This window comes from Chionomys nivalis, chromosome 1 (assembly GCF_950005125.1).
Source record: "Chionomys nivalis chromosome 1, mChiNiv1.1, whole genome shotgun sequence".
NCBI lineage: Eukaryota > Metazoa > Chordata > Mammalia > Rodentia > Cricetidae > Chionomys > Chionomys nivalis.
This window is the reverse complement of record NC_080086.1, coordinates 56,489,470-56,507,813: the sequence shown is the minus strand read 5'-3', so window position 1 is coordinate 56,507,813 and position 18,344 is coordinate 56,489,470. Positions and strand designations below refer to the sequence as shown.

General features: G+C 42.2%; 1 protein-coding gene across 1 annotated transcript in view; it reads left to right on the top strand.

Moving 5' to 3' along the window:
• Nucleotides 1-18,344, top strand: part of Slc25a26 (solute carrier family 25 member 26) — a 129,010-nt gene that overhangs the window by 17,160 nt on the left and 93,506 nt on the right. The window lies entirely within an intron of this gene.

The window sequence follows — 18,344 nt, the reverse complement described above, 5'->3', positions numbered from 1 at the left end:
TTAAAACGTATTTATGTGAATTTTATTTAATTTAAAGCCTCCCCACTTTGAGTCAGGCTATTACTATCTACCCAGTAATACTATCTTGAACTTGTAATCAAACCTTCTGCCTCAGCCTCTTGACCACAAAAGTTACAGATATGTGCCACCACACTAGGCTTTAACAGTTCTTTTTGTGCGTATGTGTGCCTTTAGGTGTGTGTGCTGTGTATACAGAGTGTGCCTGTGAACCTGTGCCCTTGTATGCAGCACCAGGAGAGGACGGCATTGGGTGCCCTGCTCTACCTTTGTCGTAGTCCCTTGAGACGGGGTCTCTCACTGAAACTGGAGCTAGGCTTGTGGCCAGCAAGCCCCAGCCAGCCATCTTCCTGTCTTCATCTCCAACAGTTCTGGGCTCACAGTGCATGCGTTACGTCCAGCTTTTTATGTTTATGCTTGAGTCATCTCCCTAGCCTCCACTGTTTTTTGTTTTCATTTGTTTTATCTAATTTCAAAAGTGGTAAAATCCCAATAACTAAGAATGGATTAATCATGACAATTAAAAGATAGTCTTATGGTATAATAAAAGTCCATTGTATATTATTGTAAGAGGCAGCGCTAAAATGTCATTGTACAGGTAGAATTAAAGAGATGGAAGAGGATATCTGTAAGCTTGGTCAATGTTGTTTGTGTTAGTGTAGCTGAGTTGGAACTACTTTTCCCAGAATGGCGTCTACAGAACAGTTTCAGGTGGTTAGTCACAGAGAAATGTAGGTAAAGTGAAGTAGCAGCTATGGCTGTGAACAGAAGTGGTGTGCAGGGCAGCCACTGTGGCGGTCACTGCTGGCCGCTTTGTCACTGCTCATTGGCTTAGTGTGTTGAGCACTAGCCCATGCATTCTCCAGTTTCCATTTGCTTCAGCTACTCTAGATTCTTAGTCAATTTGTGTGTATCTGTAATGAGGGCTCATCTTAGGGTTTCTGTTGCTGCAAAGAGACACCATGACCACAGCAACTCTTACAGAGGAAAACATTTAATTGAAGTAGTTACTTACAGGTCAGAGGTTCAGTCTGTTATCATCATGGCAGGGAGCATGGTGGTATGCAGATAGACATGGTACTAGAGAAGTAGCTAAGAGTCCTACATCTTGCAGGCAACAGGAAGTAGACTGTGTCACACTGAATGTATGAGACCTCAAAGTCTGCCTCCACAGTGACACATTTCCTCCAACAAGGCTATACTTATTCTAACAAAGCCACACCTTCTGATAGTGCCACAACCTTTGAGGGCCATTTTTTTTTTCAAACCACTAAAGGGCTCTGGGGTCGAGTGTGTGTGACTCTGTAGTGAGGGTGTTGGAGTTAAGTGTGTGTGTGGCTTTGTAGTGAGCATGTTAGGGTCAAGTGTATGTGTTCTGTGAGTTGACATCATTGTTATGAAACTGTTACCTAATCTGAGTTCATAAAGATACACTTGTGTTTTCTTATACACATTTTATAGTTTTAACTCTTGTACTTGGGTCTTTGCTACATTGTGAGTTGAATTTTGTATATAGTATGTGTAAACAGAGACTTTTCTGTCCTGCCTGGTCCTGCAGCTGCTTTTAAAATAATCACTCAGAGGCTTAATATTAATTACAAACCTATTACTTAGGCTTATTACTAACTAGCTCTTAAAACTTAACCCATTTCCATTAATCTATATTTTGCCACATGCCTTCGTGGTGTTACCTGTTCTCTAGTACATCTTGTTGCTCTGGTGGCTGCTGGGATCTGCCCCTGACTCTGCTCTTTTTCCCCCTCCCTATATCTCTGCTTGGATTTCCTGTCTGGCTCTATCCTGCCTTGCTATAGGCAAAAGCAGCTACTTTAGTAACCATTGGTAATAAAACATATTCACAGCACACAGAGAGGTTATCCCACAGCAGGTATGGGCTTGTGGTCTTACTTTATTCTTTCTTAAGTTTATTTATTTATTTATTTATTTATTTATTTATTTATTTATTTATTTATTTATTTTTTGGTTTTTCGAGACAGGGTTTCTCTGTGGTTTTGGAGCCTGTCCTGGAACTAGCTCTTGTAGACCAGGCTGGTCTCGAACTCACAGAGATCCGCCTGCCTCTGCCTCCCGAGTGCTGGGATTAAAGGCGTGCGCCACCACCGCCCGGCTCTTAAGTTTATTTTTATTGCGTATGTGCATGTGAATGCAGGTGTCACCGTATGCATGTGGGGAGGTCTGAGGCATCTGAGGATTAAATTTAGGTAGTCAAGTGTGTGTGATGTGATGGCTAATCTTGGTTGTCAGTTTGTCACAGCTAGGAAGAACCCCCGTTGAAGAACTGACTCCTTTAGATTGACTTGTAGGTATGTCTGTGGGGCATTTCTTGATTCCTAATTAATGTAGGACAGCCCACCCACTGCATGACATACTATCCCTAGAAAGGTGGCCTGGGCAGTATTAGAAAGGTAGCTGAATGTGAGCCTTGAAGCAAACCAGTAGAAACTACCCCCATGACTATGCTTCCAGGTTTCTGCCTTGAGTTCCTGCCTTAGCTTCCCTTAGTGAAGGACTATCTGTAAGATGAAATAAGTCAAGTTGGTTTTGTTCAGTGTTTTATCATAACAGAAACCAAACTAGAATACATGGCAAGCATAGCTATCTGCTGAGCTATCTCACTGGCCCCTAACTTTATTCTTTGGGATACAAGTATTGAGTTTTCTTTTTTTTTTTTTTTTGGTTTTTTGAGACAGGGTTTCTCTGTGGCTTTGGAGCCTGTCCTGGAACTTGCTCTGTAGACCAGGCTGGTCTCGAACTCACAGAGATCCGCCTGCCTCTGCCTCCCGAGTGCTGGGATTAAAGGCGTGCGCCACCACTGCCCGGCCAAGTATTAAGTTTTCTAATACCTTCACTGGAAGGACTCTTGCTCAACACTGAGTGACCCTAGAGTTCTTGTCAACAGCCAATTGATTGTCAAAGTGAGATTTATTTCTGAATTCTGAGCTCTGGCCTATCTCTGTGTGTGTCTTTACCTGGGTACTATCTGGTTTAATTACTGTAGCCTTGTAATAAGTCTTGGAATTATTGAGACTTCTCCAATTGCTTTTTTTTTTTTCAGTATTATTCTGCCCCTCCTTTCTCTTTCTTTCTTCCATCCTTTTTCTTTTTTTTTTTTTCCTCTCTCTCTATTTTATTTATTTTTTGAGACAGGCTGCTCACCATGTAGCTCTGGTTAGCCTGGTACTTAATATGTACTATGTAGACCCCACTGGCCTCAGATTGCTTCCAAGTGATGAGACTAAAGACATTCACCACTATACCTGGCACATTCCTTTTGTTTGTGTACAGGGATGGAAACAAAAAGAGGTCATTGCATTCCCTCAGAGCTGGCTTGTTATGTGGGTGCTGGGATCTTAACTCTGGTCCTCATGATTATACATCACACACTCTTAACTCCTGAGCCATCTCTCCAACCCTGGATCCCTTGTTTCTGTGTGAATTTCAGAATCAACTTGTACATTTCTATAAGAAAGCAGAGAGTTACTACATTGATTCTATAAATTAATTTAGGGCATTTTGTCATTTTAACAATTTATTAATTTAAAATCAATCCACGCGTAATTAAAAAAAGCTGTTCCAACTTTTTGTTCTAGGCTTAAATCAATTCTGATTATGTTTTGACAGTAGACCTCATTATATGCAGTTAATTTTGAATATTTTAATGAAAAATTATCTGTGAATATTTAAGTGCATTTAGAGTTGTTTTTATGATAGCTGTTGCCTATTTATTATTTTTGTGTATAAATGTGTTTATGTGTGGATGTGTGGATGTCTGTGTATGTGTTAACAAGCATGGACATATGTGTGGAGACCACAGGTCTACCTTGGGTCACGATCCTTGAGATGTTTTTCTGGTTTTGGAGACAGTTTCTCATTGGGACCCGGGACTTTGTTAGGCTACACTGTCTGGTTAGTGATATGCAGAGATCTGGTGTCTCCATTTGTGGAGCACAGGGCCTGGCATTCTACATGGGCGCTGGGGTTCAAACTCAGATCCGCATGCTTGTGGGACAAGTATTTCACTGGATGATTTATCCTCCCAGTCCTTCCTCTGTTAATTTACTCTCCGCCCCCAGCATGGACCCAGAGCCACTAACCACACCCTTTCCTCGCCACTATTGTGATTTGCATGTGACATTGTTCTGCTTCAAATATAGTTTCAGAAGTTGTTCATTTTACCTATATTTTCTAATATGTTGTTGAAAGCAAGAAACAAAATAGAACATAGCCATTCATTTCATTTCACCTGAGACCTTGATGCCTGAAGACCTTGTCACTAGACTTTCTTCAGTTGCCACGCTCCTTTGAACTTACTGAAAGGTTTTATAGAGATATAAACACTGCTATGTTGCTGTGGCCACAATATTAATCTAACTAATCTGAAAGGAGGAAAAACTTTGGTTTCATGGTTTAAAAAGTTTCGTTTGTCATGGTGGTGAAGGAATTGCATGACTGCTCAGTTGATGGTGGCAGAAACCTCTGGCAACCAGGTCACAGAGAGGAGGGCAAGAAGAGCCAAGAGCAGAGGCAACCTTCAAAGTCCACATCTGTAGAAACTGTTATATTGTCTGATGCTTTGAGATCTGTAATTATTATTTTTTACGAATTGGAACTTTTAAATAGAATTTTCTTGTGCAGACTGTCGGGGACATGGGGACATTCCTAATTCCTTCGACTTAGGACCAGGCAGCTGTGAGGGTGAGGACACGGCGCTCAGACAGGTGTCATCGCTACTTCTCTTAGAGGCTCCTCCATGACTCTCAGAGGGGCTTGGGACATGAAATGTTTCTCTCTGTGGACTTTGAGATGATTTAAAGGGACTGTAGTTAGAGAGATGGCTCAGTGACTAAGTGCATGTACTGCTCTTCCAGGACCTGAGTTCAATGCCCAGCACCCACCCTGCATCTCATAACCCGCTGTAACTCCAGTTATAGGGATCTGACACCTTTGCCCTCTGTGGCACCTTCCGTCTCCTGGAAAAACCCATACAAGACTCATAATTAAAAATAATACTGTATGTGACAATAAAGCTGATTTATTTCGTTAAAAAGTTTGCTAAATGGTGCAGATGATCTCCAGGCCCACTGTTTCTGAAGGGTTGTGTGCTACTCTTCTAAGGATTGGCACTGGTCTGATTCTTTGTTCTGGTGGGTGGTCCCGCATCTGTGGATGTGTGGGCAACACTGACTCGGCTTAGTGAGTTACTAAGAAAATCTGAAGTTAGGAGGGGGACATGGGAGAAGGGTATGGGAGTTGAAGGGAACAAATGGGGCTTAGGGGTAGATAAGATCTCATTTCCTACATGTTTGAATTTCTCATGAAAAAATAAGAACTTAAAAAAGTTTGCCAGATTTCTGAAATTTATAGAAGTACTATTCTGAAGTGCTAATAGTCTTGGAACTTAATTGGAAAACCTCCGTGAAGTCCAGAATTCGTTTTGTTAAATTGTTTAACAAGTTTATGAATTACTTCTTTCATGTGTTAGTATCTTGTTTCCATTTCATAGAACACAAACTTTGGGTTTCAGTTTCATGTAAATGTGCTAAAAATAAGAGAAAGAAACAAGTGGACATAAGGGAAATAGAATTTCATTTGTAAAATAAAAGGAATAGAAAATCATTCTTAGCAGCCATTGCTCAGACCTGCAGCAGCCTAGATCATAAGGAATAACTCAGTGCAGTACTACTCAGCAGCACCTTTCCTTTGATCCAGGCTGGTTATGTGTGCTGCCGACAGATTTCGTAGAAACAATACCATGTTTTGATGCTATTGAATATGTCCACAGTTTCTTTGGTGTAGCGACAATAAAGGTAACTGGAAAGAAAAGAACAGTGCCACAGTAATAAGCATTCCCTGTAGCTATAGCAGTGGCTTGATTAAATGTTAATGATGAATCAATGTGACTTTAATCACAACCTTCTGCCTTCTGCTTACAATTTGGAATACAGAGAGATCGATCAAATAAGATTTAATATGTAACCACAGTAAGAAGAGTCCCATTTGTGCCATTTTTATTAGGAAGTTTGCTATACCAAATCTCTAAATCCCTACTTCAATTATTTCCCAGCCCAGTTTTCATCACACACAGAACAAGGCCTGTGAGAAGCAGAATCCGTAATGAGGTCCAAGGCACGGCAGCTTTCCCTTAATGGTGTGGGCACTGTAATCTAGCAGTGGTGATGTTTTTTAATGGTTTTCAGATTTGACTTTCCTTGAATCTTATGCCTCTTGGAGCTTGGTTCCAGTTACTTTTAGAAATGGAAGAACATTGAAAGTTCTTTGTATCCAAAAGGAACCCATGTGAATTAAATGTGCAATGTCATAGAAGTCCCACATGGATGTGGTTGATCGTCCTTTTCAAGCCCATTCCCACACAAGACTGAAACAACCAGGAGTTTTGTAGGTGCCATTCTGCCAGCTTCTAACAGCACTTTGTCAAATGTGACCTAAGGAGCATCTGCAACGGAAGCAGCTGCCCATGTGGCAGGTTACAAACAAAAGTCTCTGGAGACGGTAGTGGGGACTCTGCAAGGTAAACAAGAACCCCAGATGGTGCTGGTACTCACTGGCACATACACAGACTGATTCTCTTGGAGGGCGGAACAGTACTCATGTGTTTAGACTTGGCTTCCCTGTAAAAGGATGTTGTGCGAATGTTGCAGCCTGCTCTAGAGCGTTCTTAAAGGCCTATGCTACTGGAGTCTTCTAGCTGAAGACACTCTGTATTAAGGCTTCCCTCCTCTAGTAGCTCAAAGGCTGCTGGACCTGCTGTGTACAGTCTACTCAGACTCTCATGGGTAGAGTGGAGTTAGGCTTCCACTAAGTGATCTGCTTGGCTAAGTGCGCTGAGAACTTGAAGTATGTTTCTCAGACACAAAGCTTAGAGCACATGCTGGTATTTGCTGTGTTTTCCCTAGTGGGGATGGATGTAAGCTGCTCTGTTTGTCCTGTATATCATGCATGAGTATGAGATGTTTAGCAGTTATGCACATGTGCTGTTCTCTAGAGGACTTGTATTTAATTCCCAGCATCCATATTAGGCTGCTCACCACCATCTGTACTCCAGCTCCAGGAAACCTGATTCCCTCCTCCAGTCTTTGAGGGAATCTGAGTGCATGCATATGTGTGAGCACATAAATAAAAAAAATGAATATTTGATGTTTATTATGACCTTTAAGAAACACTCACTGTCGTGGCACATACCTTTAATCTCAGCACTTGCGAGGCAGAGGGAGGCGGATCTCTGTGAAGACCTTGACTCAAAATAAATAAGTAAACAAACAAATAGAAAAATAAAACAGTAAGAAGAAACATTGAGCAGGGGAATGGGAGAAAAGTTAAAAACTTAATATTTTTTGAAATTTTTTTAAAATTTTACTTCATGTGTGAGAGTGTTTGCCTGCATGTATGTATGTGCATATCTGCATCCAGGTCTCAGAAGTGGGTGTTGGATGGTCTGGGACTGTACTTAGAGAGGCAGTAAGCCACCAAGTGGATATTGAGAGAAGAACCTGGTCCTCTGCAAGAACAGCACGTGCTCTTAACCACTGAGCCATCTTTCCAGCTCCAAGTTAGAAACTTTTGAAAAGAATTTTACATTTTGAATTATTCATGATAAATGTTGAAATAGTCATAAATATATGTGAACCATCCTTTTATAGTTAAATATTCTTTTTTGAGTTAGAGTCTCACTGTATAGCCCAGGCTGAGTGCTGGATTCCAGGTGTGCACCATGAAGCCTTCCTGTAGCTGTAGAATTTTTCTGACTCCTTGCTCAGCTGTGTGACTGAGTCATCGGGCATAGCTGAGTGAGCAGTAGAATCTCTTCTCCTGGGCCCCAGGCAGTGTAATGATTGGTTCAGAAGGAACTCACCATGATGCTGTGCAGGGAGCTGCTTACAGTTGAACATGAATTGTAGTGGGAGCTGCTGGCTGTGTTCCTGATGCCCCAGCTCCTGGTCGCCTGGCTAGCTTATGCCCCGAAATAACAACACACAAACTGTATTCATATAAACACTGCTTGGCCCGTTATATCTAGCCTCTTCTCGGCTAACTCTCACACCTAGACTAGCCCATTTCTAATAATGTGTGTAGCACCCCAAGGTGCGCTTACCGGGAAGATTCTAGCCTACGTCCATCCTGGGTTGGAGCTTCATCGCATCTGCCTTGGACTGGAGCGGCAGGGCGTCTGAGCTCACTTCCTCCTCCTCCCAGCATTCTGTTCTGTTTACTCCACCCACCTATGTTCTAACCTATGAGGGCCAAGCAGTTTCTTTATTATTTAACCAATGACCTTCCTCCATCATTTCCCCTTTTTCTGTTTAAACAAAAAAGGAAGGCTTTAACTTTAACATAGCAAAATTATATATAACAAAACAGTTATCAAGTAAAAATTACAATATTTACATCTATTTTATCTTTATCATAACTAAGGAAAACTATAACTAACTATTCTTCAACTCCATCAAAGACTCCAGAAAGATACAATATTACCTAAGCAAACAAGAAATAAGCAACTTTCAAACTCTAGAAATGACAGAGACATCTCGCTGCCTTGACAGTCACCCAAAGTTTCTCTGTACCGTTGGGGCATCCATCTTCGGCCTACAGGCCCGTAGTTTCCAGCAGACATTTCCATGAAGCAGGAAATTTCAAAGGCAGTTCAGTCACTATCTGCTGTGTCCTGCAGAATGTCTCGCAGAATCTTTCATGAATCAGGAACCCCGAAAGATCATCTCACCTTTAGGCAAGTTCAGCAGTCCTCTCTCTGCGGGTTCTTTGTGTCCAGTTTATGCAACAGTCCATGCAAGAGCAGTTTCTTGCCCAAATGGCTATCAAACTCCATAAGGATCCTCTTTGATGCCCATCTTCTTCTTGAAGTAGATTGGTGCTGCCAGGAGCAGAGTGTCTCATTGTCATGAAAAGTCCTAAGTTATTAAAACATTAAATGTCATATTCTGTAGTCTTTGAAAGATATGAAGAATGTCTATCTAAAATATATCTATGTACATCTAGAAAATCTAATTAACATGACTACAAGCTTGACTATTATTGATAATTATCCATTAACAACCTATATACATTACATTTTTACATGAACTACACAATCACAATACCTTAATCAATATCAGAAATACATATACCTATAACAAAGTTGACCTTAAAATCTATAGCAATGCAAATTATTCATACCTATATCATCTCCCCCTTTAAATGTAAAAGAACATTTATAAACAATATTTGGGAACATGGGCGTAGTTTTTTCTCTCCAAACTGCTTCCTGCTGAATGGGGGTGCTGTTATTCAGGTCTTTTATGGGATAACCTGTTTCTAGATTCATCTCAGTTGGCAGTTGAGCAAAGTAATTTTTTGAGGGTGTTCACAGCAACCTTTCCGGAGGGCGTGGTCTATCATACCATATTGGAATAAAAGCAATCCAAAGAGTCTCATCTTCTGTGAAAACAAACTCCTTTCCAAAGCATCATGTCCTTAGATCCAAATTTTAAAGTCAAGTTATTTTCAAAATATCTGTCTTGGATTAGTTCAGCAGCATTTATAAACATATATCTTTTAGCATCTGTTGCTCCTTCCTCAGCATTCAAACAATTCAAACAGAGCACAATAGCATATGGTATCAAGATTCTCATTGTATTTTCTATCTTTGTGCAGCTTTATTTTAATCTCTATTTTGTTTATTTTTACTTTTATATTCTCTGTGTATCTTTGTCCTGGAATAGCTCTGTAAACCAGGCTGTCCTTGAACTCTCAGAGATCCATCTGTCTCTGCCTTCCAGGCATTGGGATTAAAGGTGTGTACTGCCACACCTTGAAGTCACAGAGGTCAATCTCCCTCTGCCTCCCAAGTGTTGGGATTAAAGGTGTGTATTACCATACCCAACTACTTCCTTATTTTTTTTTTTTTTTTTACTTTTAAGAACTTTAACTTTTAACCTGCATATATTTTTAAACACACTGTAAATCATTTAAACATTTTCTTTAACTTTGAATCTTTCTTTTACTGTATATCTCTCTTTTTCTGACCACACGAGTCTTGAAATTACTGAGCAATAGGGTAGGATTAAAGCCGTGTCTTTGCCAGCTAGATCCAGCCCATTCCTTAGCTTTCTGCCATTCCAGCCTTGTGGCTGAAGTACTGGCCAGAGCCCTGTTTATCACCACAACTCTATAATGTTTCAAGGTCCTTGGCAGCAAGCAAGCTGCAACAGTATTAAGTAACATTCAAAAGCTCCATAGTCAGGACCGCCTGCTTGAAAGTCAGAGTTTGCCCTGGCCAGACGGCCCAGAAAACCTGCATTTTAAATCAGCGCAACTTTTTTCCTGCTACAGCTGAAAACAAACAAGCGTGAGTTCAGCTTTTCATCAACACCGTTCAAGTGTTTCGTGGCAGAACCTCTTAAAAGAGCTGCAAGGTTTGCAGCTAAAGCTGAGTCAGGAAGCCTCTCTTAGATGAGAGCGCTTGCTTGCCTCTAGCAAGCAGAGCAGACCCAAGAAATTGCTGCTACCACGTCAGGCGCCATTCTGTAGTAAGAGCTGCGGGCTGTGTTCCTGCCACCCCAGCTCCTGGTCGCCTGGCTAGCTTATGCCCCGAAATAACAACACACAAACTGTATTCTTTTAAACACTGCTTGGCCCGTTATATCTAGCCTCTTCTCGGCTAACTCTCGCACCTGGACTAGCCCATTTCTAATAATGTGTGTAGCACCCCAAGGTGCGCTTACCAGGAAGATTCTAGCCTACGTCCATCCTGGGTCGGAGCTTCATCGCATCTGCCTTGGACTGGAGCGGCAGGGCGTCTGAGCTCACTTCTTCTTCCTCCCAGCATTCTGTTCTGTTTACTCCACCCACCTATGTTCTAACCTATGAGGGCCAAGCAGTTTCTTTATTATTTAACCAATGACCTTCCTCCATCAATGAATAGGTAGAAACGTGAGCTTAACCTGCAGATTTATGCAATTAGAAGCTAAAACAGAACTGCTATCTGCCTGACCTCTCTGAAATCGAACACATGCCTTTTCTTTGATGAATATGAGCACATGCCTGTGCTCAAGGACACCTTTTCCTGCTTTCTGTGTGCCTGGGAACCCATTCTCCACGCAGTGCACTGTGCATATGAAATAAAATTTAATTCAATATTATTATTTTGTGTGTGGGTGTTTTATGTGCATGTATGACTGTGTACCACATTCATGCAATGTCCCAGGGGCCAAAAGATATTGGATTCCCTGGAACTGGTGTTACGGATGGGTGTAAACCACCACATGGGTATGGGGAACTGAAACTCTGCCTTCTGCATGAACAGCAAGTGCTCTTAACCACTGCACCATCTCTCCAGTCCCTCTTTTTTTTTTTTTTTTTTTTTTTTTTTTTTTTTTTTAGTTGTTGGTTTGGCCAAGTGTTGGTGGCACACGAGTGTTGGTGGCACACGCCTTTAATTCCAGCACTCGGGAGGCAGAGGCAGGTAGATCTCTGTGAGTTTGAGGCCAGCCTGGTCTATAAGAGCTAGTTCCAGGACAGGCTCCAAAGATACAGAGAAACCCTGTCTCGAAAACAACAACAACAGGGTTTCTCTGTGTAGCCTTGACTGTCCTGGAACTCGCTTATAAACCAGGCTGGCCTCAAACTCAGAGATCCGCCTGCCCTGCCTCCTGAATGCTGGGATTACTGAGTACTAAGCTACCACTACCCAACTTTTAGCAACTCTAATCCATAGAATTATATAAAAAATTGTTCAGTAAAAGTAGCCCAACTCTGTTACATTTTATAGCTTATGAAAGGGCCCTATTCTTTCTTAGACTGTTTGTTTACTTACTGACTGTTGTTGCGGTCAGCTTAGTTTTCTCCACTTTTGTTCTTCGTGCTTAACATGATCTGCGTCTCTCATGTTTAGGGTAAAGTAGAAGGACAGAAAATGGTCAGGAGACACACAGTACCCTCATGTGTTCAGGTGTTTTAAGAAAAGGCAGTCTATGGCAGAGTCAGCCCGAGGGAAGGAAGGTGTAGTTGGTTTTGTCTGGGTTGAAATGAGTGATGGATATTGATTTAGAAAGTGTCTCACAGAATGCTTAATTGTTGAATCTGATGGACTTAACTAATTTACTTTGTGTGCATGTAGTTTGTGTAATGCGTATATATGTGTATGCATGTTTGAGGGCACACATGTGAGCCCTAGTGTGCGTGTGTGTGTGTGTGTGTGCGTGCATGCCTACATGTGGAGGCCTGAAGTTGACATCAGGTGCTTTCTCTATAGCCTTCCTTCATCGAGGGAAGGTTTCTTGCCGAGCATGGAGCTCACTGATTCAACTAGTTCAGCTAGCCAGCTTGCCCAGGGACCCCTGTCTGATTCCTGAATGTTGAGATTATTGGCAGCCACTGTCCCTACTTAGATTTCATGTGGGTTCTGGGGGTCTGAACCCCAGTCCTCACTCTTGTACAGCAAGTGCTTTGTCCACGAGCCATCTCCCCTGTTCCTGACTTCCTGATAAAGTAGATTTTATTGTGCATATTTAAGACACATACATTGATATTATGGGATAGGCAAAGATAGTAAAACGGTCACTGTAGTAAAATAAGTTAACATTTCTGTCGCCCTACATAGTTACTGTTTTTGTTTGTTTTTGTGGCAAGAGCAGCTAAAATCTCATTTAATAGGAATGCAGTATAACTTTATTGTCTTGTGTTACACAGTGTGATAGTTTGTGTTGAAATAGGAGCGGCAGGGCTGCGTCCCCGGCACCCGGCCGCCCGCATGGCTAGCTTATGCCCCGAAATAATTACACGGAATCTGTATTCTTTTGAACACTGCCTGGCCCATTAGTTCCAGTCTCTTATTGGCTAGCTCTTACATATTGATCTAACCCATTTCTAATATTCTGTGTAGTACCACGAGCTGGCTTACCAGGAAAGATCTTAACCTGCGTCTGTCTGGAGTGGGAGAATCATGGCGACTCCTCACTCGGCTTCTTTCTCCCAGCATTCTGTCTGTTTACTCCACCCACCTAAGGGCTGGCCTATAAATGGGCCAAGGCAGTTTCTTTATTAAATGAAAGTAACTCCTCCATCAAGTTTGTTGAGTAGAAACAAGAAAGTCTTGGAGAGCTCTTGCCATGCACTTGCAAGTTCCTGATGGTTGGAGTGTGGTGTGAAGGGGCCATCTAGGTGAGGAGGGACAGCAGGCGAGAGAGTCTGCCAGGTCTGGTAAGGCGCTTGCCTTTCATTCTTTGCCATCTGTACAGAAGAGTGACAATGGTGATCCTAGCTGTTCCTTCCAGATCATTGTCTGGGTAAAGAGAGCATGGTAAACCAGAGGTCGCTGGGGCCAGAGGGGCCACTATGGAGGAAGACAGTGAACTCCAGAGAGGCTAACGTGGAATCAGCAGAGAAAGGGGTGTTTTACAGAAGACTTCTGTAAAAAACAATAGTGTGTCTGTTGGCTGATGTGTGTTGAGTGCCTGCTGGAGAATTCTCCAACAGAGCTTAGTGATTGATTCCATGCAGTACACACCACCCCGATCTTTTTAGTTGTCCGAGGCACCTCATGTCCAGGAAGAAGAGGAGGTAGGGGACAGTCAGGGCTCAGTCACCCTGATTTGGCATCACCTACACGGAGTGATGTAACCTGTGGTTATTCACTTATGGGGCATGAATGCTGAGGACTGTGAGGGATCTGATGGAGGCTTCTTGCCCATGTCCCTTCTGACCCTTGCAGGTTTTGCATCTTGTCAATTCTCCCTTTCCTAATACGGTGTGCAGGCTTAGTTCAGATGGCACTAATTTGTGGCCTGACAGCATCTTTTGTTGATTATGCTGTTAGAATACAAGAAGGAAGGGAAGCTGTGTTAATTTAACTTTGGGCTTTGGAACAGTATCAGTTTATGGAAGACAATTAAGTTGAGCTTTATAGTAACAACATGATGTTCATACATTGTGATGAAATTGAAGGAACTGTTTGGAACTGTGAGAGTGTAATGTGGTTAGTCATTGCCATTGTCTTGTGCATAGGAAAACTGAGTCCTTCTCTCTAAGGACAGCAGCATTAAAGGAAGTTAGGTTTAGGTACTTTTGTGTGAGCTCGAGTTTTGTCAGAGACAAACTCATTTTTAAGACAATACTAGCTTCTAAAGCTAACTTTTCTCCCTAATGTCTACCAAAATTTGGCATCTGCTACCCTTCTGATTGGTTAGAATATAGTTCTTGGAAAGATAATGAATTAAATGCCTTGGTCACTAGTTTGCCTTGCTCTGTGGCTGTGTGATTTCCAGTATCTCCATATAGCTAGTACCATGACAGATGCTACGAAGCAGAATGAGAACTGGTAGTCCCATTTCTGAAGAGCATATAAAATAAATGGTTTGATTCACTTACTGAATGGCCAGGGACTATTTTAGGGACTTGTGATGTGGATCATCTATTTTCAGATTATAGATGGGAGTCAGAACTGTGACTTTCCCACACACTCACACCTCTTTCTTGTGTGTGCCATGCACGTACTCCCACTCCTGCACTGTTTGTTCCGTGGAGCTGCTGCTCTGTCCACCTGGACAGACAGGCTTGCATGCTGCCTCACTCCCTGTTGCAGCAGTTTTACACAGCACTCAGCCTTGCATCTTGCAGAGCACAATAAATGTTGTTTCTGGTTCCAGGCCATATAAATTGCTGTGTGACACATTTTTGCAGTTTTGATACAAGAATACAGAGAAATTAAACTTAAAAAAGTCGAGTGACTTGCTGAAGATTTCTTAGCTGTGTGTGGACAATAAAACACTGTGGAGGCTGATTAACGAGGCAGTGTTTCTGTGTATTGCCAGGAGCACCTCTCCGAGATTTGCTGTTTTATGTTATGTATAAAAATGACAGACGTGGAGATGAGAAAGTACAGGACTTGGGGAGTAAGCATCAGATCAGGTGTCCATCTGACCGTATCCTGCTTGTGCTGTATTCAACCAACAGAGACAGCACAGCTTGCACAGCCTGTCTTGGGCTCAGCCTGGTGAGTCTGCCTGACTCTAGCCCACCTGCACCTTGCCCAATTCCCATACCAAGCCCAGACTCACAGCTAGAGGTGGGGCCCGATCTGTGTGTCCACATCAGACATAGAACCAAAGACATCCAGATGCCCAGGTTTCCTTAAAAATAAACAGTATAAGAGGTCAAGATAGTGCCCCACCCCCCATCCACCAGTCCTGTAGAAATGTTCTCCAATAAAAATGACCTAGGACCCTAGGAAGGAGCGAAAGAATAACATCAAACATCTTTGAAAAGACCATAGGGAATCTTATTAATCTATATTTACCTAAAATTATACATTTTGTGTGTGTATGTGTGTGTGTGTAGTTTAAGTGCAGTTATGCCATTTGGAGGACAATAATTCCTACAAGAACCATAGCCTGTGTAACAAAAACTCCATTACCAGTTTATGAGAAACCTTCTTTTGCATTGTTGGTTAGGAGAGGCCAAACAACTCCCCAACAATGTAGGCTATTGCTGTTGCCCTTGTTTGCCACCCAGAAGTTGAAGGTAAGACAGTTGCTAAAGACACCGTGCACTTGGGACACAAGACTTAGAGGAATCGGGCTAGACCTTACCCAAAAGTCTCCTCTTTGAGTACCATAGTACCAGAAGGTGACATCCCGGCTACCAAGGGAAGAAAGTAATCAATAGTCCTGCACAGCTGTGATGCACGTGAACTGCAACAGTGACCAGCATGACAAGCTATTCCTAATGGTGGCTGTAGCCAACAGCTGTCTAATTGAGCTTGAGGCCCAGTCAACAGGCAGTAACCCAAGCCTGGTTCTGGAAACGCAACTGCCCAAGGCTGGCGAAGTTGTAGATCTTAGAAGAGAACTTACTACTGCCACTCTCTGACCTGTGTAATTCCTGTCTCCACTCTGACTTCTTATCCTCAAACCCATGGGTGGTGTAGCTCCAGCCCCTCATCATGAGGCTGCTGCAGCTGCTTCTTTTTTCTAAGCATATACCATTTCAGAAACAGACAGCTGGTCAAAATGCAGAGGACAACGGACTGGAATGCCCAGTCCCAGTTGATAATCACAACACAGCTATTATGCCCAGGAGAACATATTGGAAGATGGGGTGGAAAGAGCGTAAGAGCCAGAGGACCATAAAGTCTGCAGTGAAGTTGTGTCTTCTAGACATGACAGGAAGCTCCACCCATGAAATCTGTAGGAAGGAGGTTGCTTGTTTGTTCCTGGCCACTTACCTGTCAGTGCCTGTTGGCCCCAACATAGAAAACTATTTTCCCTAACTGGACCAGTACAGAGGCACGAGAAAATAATGAGACACAGTTCACACAGTCATAACAGAAGGGCATCTCAGGCTTTCTCCATCCTGAAGAACTACCGGTGTTTATTATACAAAACACCTTTTATCCCCCAGGTAAACCAAGGTGGATACTCATTAATATTCTCTTTCTGTGGAACACGGGACTAGGGAAACACCTGCAACTTAGTCACCAGCTTTGGAAAACACCTCTCCCCAGGCGATCTACATTTTTAACAAAGGAGAAGGAGCAGTACATCCTGGCCTTTGTTAGTTGGCTGACTTGTTTGTTTGGCAGGATTGCAGCTGTCTAGTGGCCAATGAGTCTGCCTGTTAATTATTTTATATGAAATATGGGCTCACACTTACCCCCGAAATAATCATACAGAAATTGTATTAATTAAATCACTGCTTGACCCATTAACTCTAGCTTCTTATTGGCTAACTCTTACATATTAATTTAACCCATTTTATTAATCTTTGTATTGCCATGTGTCAGTGGCTTACCGGGTAAAGTTCCATCTGCCTCTGGTGGGTCTACATGGCTTCTCTCTGACTCCACCTCCTTTCTCCCAGCATTCTGTTTAGTTTTCCCCACTTAGCTCTTTTCTACCCTATCAGGCCAAGCCAGTTTCTTTATTCATTAACCAATAAAAGCAACACTTAGACAGAAGGACCTCCCACACCAAAAATCTTAGTAGTATGACTGCCTAAACCAGTTAACATGCTAACATGGGAACATGGATGGGGAAAAATCTCATGGATTTCCACTTCTAGGCAGAGAACAACAGGCAACTAATGACTGGAGAGAGGGAGAATTAGTGTTTTTCAGGGATGCACCTCCTAATGGGTTAGTTCTCAACACACACACACACACACACACACACAAACAAACTAGCAAACACCTAAAACAAAGAAGCCCTGAATTTGAGATAGAGTTGGGGAGTGGCAGGAGGAGAGGAATTATGTAAATATAGTACATGCGTATTAAATAAAAATTTTAAAAAGTTGAGGCAAAAAATGCAGATGATTTTGTTTCTTAAAATAAGAATGCCTCACTCAGGATAGTGTTTTCTATTTCCATCCATTTGCATGTAAAATTCAAGAAGTCATTGTTTTTTACTGCTGAGTAGTACTCTAATATGTATATATTCCATACTCTCTTCATCCATTCTTCCATTGAAGGGCATCTAGGTTGTTTCCAGGTTCTGGCTATTACAAACAATGCTGCTATGAACATAGTTGAGCATATACTTTTGTGGTATGATAGGGCATCTCTTGGGTATATTCCCAAGAGTGGTATTGCTGGGTCCAGGGGTAGGTTGATCCCGAATTTCCTGAGAAACCGCCACACTGCTTTCCAAAGTGGTTGCACAAGTTTACATTCCCACCAGCAATGGATGAGAGTACCCCTTTCTCCACAACCTCTCCAGCAAAGGCTATCATTGGTGTTTTTTATTTTAGCCATTCTGACAGGTGTAAGATGGTATCTTAAAGTTGTCTTGATTTGCATTTCCCTGATCGCTAAGGAGGTTGAGCATGACCTTAAGTGTCTTTTGGCCATTTGAACTTCTTCTGTTGAGAATTCTCTGTTCAGCTCAGTGCCCCATCTTATAATTGGATTGATTAGCCTTTTACGGTCTAGTTTCTTGAGTTCTTTATATATTTTGGAGATCAGACCTTTGTCAGTTGCAGGGTTGGTGAAGATCTTCTCCCAGTCAGTGGGTTCCCTTTTTGTCTTGGTGACAGTGTCCTTTGCTTTAAATAGAAAACACTATCCTGAGTGAGGTAAGCCAGACCCAAAAAGAGGAACATGGGATGTACTCACTCATATTTGGTTTCTAGCCATAAATAAAGGACATTGAGCCTAGAATTTGTGATCCTAGAGAAACTAAATAAGAAGGTGAACCCAAAGAAAAACATATAGGCATCCTCCTGAATATTAACCTTCATCAGGCGATGAAAGGAGACAGAGGCAGAGACCCACATTGGAGCACTGGACAGAAATCTCA